General features: G+C 38.7%; 1 long non-coding RNA gene across 1 annotated transcript; it reads left to right on the top strand.

The window, feature by feature from the left end:
* Positions 1-328: 328 nt before the first annotated feature.
* LOC103265230 lies at positions 329-5507 on the top strand. The gene is made up of 3 exons (XR_504623.2): positions 329-357; positions 4264-4347; positions 5470-5507. It is a non-coding gene; the product is annotated as an uncharacterized LOC103265230 (long non-coding RNA).
* The last annotated feature ends 482 nt before the right edge of the window (positions 5508-5989 follow it).

Raw genomic sequence — 5989 nt, 5'->3', positions numbered from 1 at the left:
AGGCTGAGGTGATAGCATTGGGGTGGCCATGAGCTTTCCACTGCACTCCAACCTGGATTACAGAGTGAGACTCCAACTTAGAATAAAAATAAACCCATAAATTGAAAATTCTATCTAAATGTTCTAAAGATTTTATTGGGAAATTGTATTTTGGGGTTAGTTTTCTAGTATCTTGTATAATGTGTTCTCTACTTTTCAAATGCTAGGTTTAAAATCTAAGAACCACAGCAAGAGATATGTTACTTTTTTCTAATTAAACAGGACTTGCTGTCTCTAAACCAGATCTTATTACATGTCTGGAGCAAAGGAAAGAGCCCTGGGATGTGAGGAGACATGGCACATTAGCCAAACTTCCAGGTAAGTGGGAGTGAATGAAGCAGATGACACAGGTTGAGGAATCAGAGTTTGAAAAGTGGTTTGGGAAGGTGGTCTGCTCCAATGGAAATGGTTTCTTAGAAACCTGGGATTCTTTCTCTTCCTGTCACAAAGCGACATCCATTATTCCATGTTCAGAAATTCTCCAAAAACTCTCCTTCTTCAATGATCTTTCAGGTTTACAGAGGAAATCGAAGTCCACTTAATGGTATGTTAGGAACTGCATGATCTGACTACCTTTCTATTTCTTTGGAGACGTGCAAGTATTTGCTTACTTATTTGGAAATTCACGTCAAGCTATTTTTTTTTGTTTTGAGTTGGAGTCTCACTCTGTCGCCCAGACTGGAGTGCAGTGGCCGTTCCCGGCCACCACAGCCTCGACCTGCTGGGCTCCGGCGATCCTTCCCCCTCAGCCTTCTGAATAGCCAGAATTACAGGCATGGGCTACAACGCCCGCCTGATTTTTTTGATTTATTGTAGAGATGAGGTCTCACTGCCCAGCTGGGTCTCGAACCCACGAGCTCAGGCAATTCACTCACCTCAGCCTCCCAAAGGCTCAGGATTGTCAAAGTATTTTTTTATGTTTTCTTTTTGTATCATGGTTGGATTATGTGACCAGTGATTTTGTTATCTGTTTGAGAAATTTTAAGAACACTCCAGACACATGTTACATGTTTTCTACTTTATGATTTTCTATACTAGGGAGATTTTCAATAATTTTATTTAAAATCATACTCAATAGTCCTACCTAAATACAAATTATCTCTCAATAGAAGAAATTCTGATATTTTACTTAAATTTTACTTTTTTTTTTGAGTTGTAGTCTCACTCTGTTTCCCAGACTGGAGTGCAGTGGCCGCTCCTGCCCACCGCAGCCTTGACCTGCAGGGCTCTGGCGATCCTTCTGCCTCAGACTTCCAAGTAGCCAGAATTACAGGCATGTGCTACCACACCCGGCTGATTTTTTTGTTTTATTGTAAAGATGATGTCTCGCCTGCCCAGGTGGGTCTTGAATCTGTGGGCTCAGGCAATCCATTCACCTCAGCCTTCCAAAGGTGTGGGATTACAAGCTGAGTCACCGAGCCCGGCAATTTTTACTTTTATCGTATGATCTGAAACTGGTAGTTTTTATTTATATCCAAATATTTAAGTATACTATATCATGTAGAGGATTGGTAAACATATATTAAAATCCTACATGTTACCTTGTGTCTTAATAGCTCTTATTTTATAATTTTTTTAAGTATGAAGCTTAGGCCTAGCTTCATATATGCATATATACAAACACATATGTATGCATGTTTATATGTGATTATCATCTGATTTTTTTATACATAAATAAAAATGTATAACCATAGGTCATAAATGTAATAATTTGATATGCCTATACAGTGTGAAATGATGATTACAATTATATTAATGAACACATCAACCATCTTACGCAGTTGCCATTTTTATGTTTTGTAAGTAGAACATATAATGTCTTCTATCTTAGCAAATTTTCTAAGCATACGAAACGTCATTATTAACGATAAGTCACTATGGTACACATTAGCTCCCTAAGACTCAGTTATAACTCAAATTTTGTAACCATTGAAAAACATCTCCATTTTCCCACCTGCAGGCCCTGGTGACCACGTTGTACTTTCTTCCTCTATGAGTGCAAAGTTTTTTATTCCACAGAAGTGAGATCATACAGGAATTATTTTTCCCGAGTTGGAGTGTCACTCCAGGCTGGAATGTAGTGGCATGCTAATGACCACCACAGCCTCATTGCTGCACTCAGGCAATCCTTCCACATCAGCCTTTCAAGTTACTGGAACTACAAGTGTGCGCGGCCACGCATAGCTTATTTTTGTATTTGTCATAGACTTGTCTCACCTAGGTACCCAGACTGGTCTTGAACCCCTGAGCTCAGGCAATCCTCTCACCTCAGTCTCCCAATGTGATGGGTTTACAGACTTGAGTCACTGTACCTGTTATCAGGCAGTATTTGTGTGTGTGTGCCTGGCTCACTTCAGTTAGCATAATGTCTTACAATGTCATCCATAAGGTTAAAACTGCAGAATTCTTTAAAAAATTTTTTGGCTGAATCATATGCTATTGTGCATATATATGTGTGTGTGCGTGTGCATGTGTGTGTGTGTGTGTGTGTGTGTGTGTGTGTGTGTGTGTATACGTTATTTTATTAATCAACACAGATTTCACAAATATTTAGGTTGTTTTCAAGCTTGGCCATCTTGACAAATGTTACAATGCCCATAGGGGTTGGAGACTACTTTTTGATGCTGATTTTATTTCCTTTGGTTACATGCCCCGAAAAGGAATTTCTGTATTATGTGACAATTTGTTTTTATTTTTATTTAATTTATTTAATTTTTTTTTTTGAGTTGGACTCTCACTCTGTCACCCAGACTGGAGTGGAGTGGCCACCCATAGCCACCACAGCCTTGATCTGCTGGGCTCCAGAGATCCTTCCACCTCAGTCTTCCAAGTAGCTGGAACTACAGGCACACGCTACTATGCCCGGCTAATTTTTGATTTATTGTTGAGATGAGATCTCGCCAAGTTGCCCAGGTGGGTCTCAAACCCACGGGCTCAGGCAATCCACTCACCTCAGCCTCCCAGAGGCACAGGATTACAGGCTGAGCCACTGAGGCCAGCTTGTTTTTATTTTTAAAAGAATGTTGATAATGATTTTTATATTACTCTACCAATTTTAAACTCACCAAGAGTATACAGGATTTCTTTTTCTTCACATCCTTATCAAAAGTTCTCTCTCTCTCTCTTCTGGTTGATATTGGCCATTCTAACCACTTTGAGACAATATATCATCATTGTGTTTATTTGAAATTGCATCTATTGGTGAGATTCATTTCCAATTCATATACCTGTTAGCAAGTTGTATGTCTTCATTGGAAAATAACTATTCATTTTTTGGCTGTTTTTTATTCAACTAATTTTCATTTTCTTTAACTGCTCATGCAGATGTTTTTTCTTGTCCTGTAAGCGTTCTTCCTTTTCCCTTTACTCTGCAGAAGTTTTCAGTTTGATGTCTCTAACATGTTTATATTTATTTTTATTTCTATAGTCAAAAAAATTATTACTAAGAGCAATATCAATATCAAGGATGTTTTCCAAATCCTTTTTATGGTTATGTTTTATCAGCACATTCTCTGTCACCCAGGCAGTAGTGTGGTCATTCAAGTAAGGGTTTCTACATTTCATATGAAAATTTCTCAATCTTTGTTGTAATTTGCAGCTCCACAAATTATTGTTGTACCCTTAATTGAGTCATTTATCTTGATCCTTTCTATGCTTTGGCATACTTTATTTGAATTGGGGTATTTGAAATTCAAAGATATACATGTCATAGTGTTTATGATGTTGCTTTGTCTAGATTAATATAACAACAATCACTAAGTTAGAGATTCTAGGAGACTCATACCTGTTCTTAGGGTTCTCTGTACATTGGGACAGAAACAAGTCTTTGTATAAACCCTTAAAGGACAGAAATGTGGACTCATACTCTACTATTCTGTTTATTCCCTGAGGAAGAATTCAAGAGTTATAACATACCATCTGATTGCTTCATGCTGCATTGTAAAGGAAGAGAAATTACGGTAGCAAAATTACTAAACTTTCTCTTCCAAGTAACTCATTTTATCATGTGTATTATGTAATGTCTTAGCTGTTTTTTGAGTTTTCACACAGGCAATGGGGTAAGTATTTTCTAAAGTACATATATTTATGATGGATTGGAAACCTGTAATTTCTACTTTCCATCATACTTATGTCCTTACCATGGTATAATATTATGTTTTATTTTCAAAGGATATTCACCTAAGTCTAGCATATGGAATAAATTTTTATTTTCCTGATTTTCAGCTGTGACTTCTCATTACACTGAAGGCCTTTTGCCAGAGAAGAGCATAGAAGACTCCCTTGCAAATGAGCCAGTGGGGAAATATGGTAAATATGTCCTTAAGAACATATGCTTACAAAAATATTGTGTAAGTGTGCATGAGGGAGAAGGGCAGATAGAATGTTCAGTTGCAAATAACCATTACAAATGTAACAAGAGTAGGAAAGTCTTTTTTTTTTTTTTTGAGTTGGAGTCTCAGTCTATCACCCAGACTGGAGTGCAGTGGCCGCTCCCGGCCACCGAAGCCTTGACCTACTGGACTCAGGTGATCCTTCCACCTCAGCCTTCCAAGTAGCCGGAATTACAGGCATGCACTACCACACCCAGCTGATGTTTTGATATATTGTAGAGATGAAGTTTCGCTGCCCAGGCAGGTCTCGAACCCGTGGGCTCAGGCAATCCACTCACCTCAGCCTCCCAAAGGCACAGGATTACAAGCTAAGCCACTGAGCCCAGCTTAAGAAAGTCTTTCATCAAGACTCCAAATTTGTTATCCACCAGAGGATACATATTTCTGAAATGGCTTTCAAACGAATATGGCAAAACCTTTAACTGGTCCTCAAAATGTAATCAACATCAAAAAAATAGTGGAGGAAATATACACAATATATGTGGGAAAGTGTTAAACAAATCATTCTATCTAAATAGACATGAAAGAATGCATAGGGGAGAGAAAGACTTCAAAATTGAAAAATGTGGAAAAGCCCTTAGCTATTACTCCTGTCATTCACAACATCAGAAAATTCATTGTGGAGAGAAATGATATAAATGTGAAGAATGAACTGGGCTCAGTGGCTCAGCCTGTAATACTAGTGCTTTGGGAGGCTGAGGTGAACAGATTGCCTGAGCCCATGAGTTTGAGACCCACTTGGGCAACTTGGTGAGACCTCATCTCTACAGTAAATCAAAAAAATTAGCCAGGCATGGTAGCACATGCCTGTAGTTCCAGCTACTTGGTAGGCTGAGGAACAAAGATTGCCAGAGTCCAGCAGGTTGAGGCTGTGGTGATGGGGAGTAACCACTGCCCTCCAGTCTGGGTGATGGTGTGAGACTCCAAATTAAATAAATGGATAGATGATAGATAGATAGATAGATAGATAGATAGATAGATAAATGTGAAGAATGTGGCAAAGCCTTTCAGTCTCATTCACATCTTTCTCAACATACAGTGATCCATACTGGAGAGGAACCCTACAAATGTGAAGAATGTGGGAAAGCCTTTCCCATTCATTCACTCCTTACTCGACATGCAATGATCCATACTGGAGAGAAACCCTACAAATGTGCACAATGTGGCAAAGCCTTTCATTCTCAAGGAGAATTTGCTGCACATAAGACCATTCATACTGGAAAGAAACCTTACAAATGTGAAGAATGTGGCAAAACCTTTCACTTTCCTTCACATTTTACTCGACATACGATGATACATACTGGAGAGAAACCCTACAAATGTGAAGAATGTGGCAAAGCCTTTCGCTATCAAGGAGATTTTGCTGTACATAAGACCATTCATACTGGAGAGAAACCCTATAAATGTACAGAATGTGGCAAAGCCTTTCGCTCTCGTTCACATCTTACTCGACATACAGTGATCCATACTGGAGTGAAATGTTACAAATGTGAAGAATGTGGCAAAGCCTTTCACTCTCGTTCAAAACTTACTCGACATATAATGATCCATACTGGACA

The sequence above is a fragment of the Carlito syrichta genome, unplaced genomic scaffold (assembly GCF_000164805.1).
Source record: "Carlito syrichta isolate Samal-C Ts95f unplaced genomic scaffold, Tarsius_syrichta-2.0.1 Scaffold305936, whole genome shotgun sequence".
NCBI lineage: Eukaryota > Metazoa > Chordata > Mammalia > Primates > Tarsiidae > Carlito > Carlito syrichta.
This window is presented reverse-complemented; position numbering and strand designations above follow the sequence as displayed.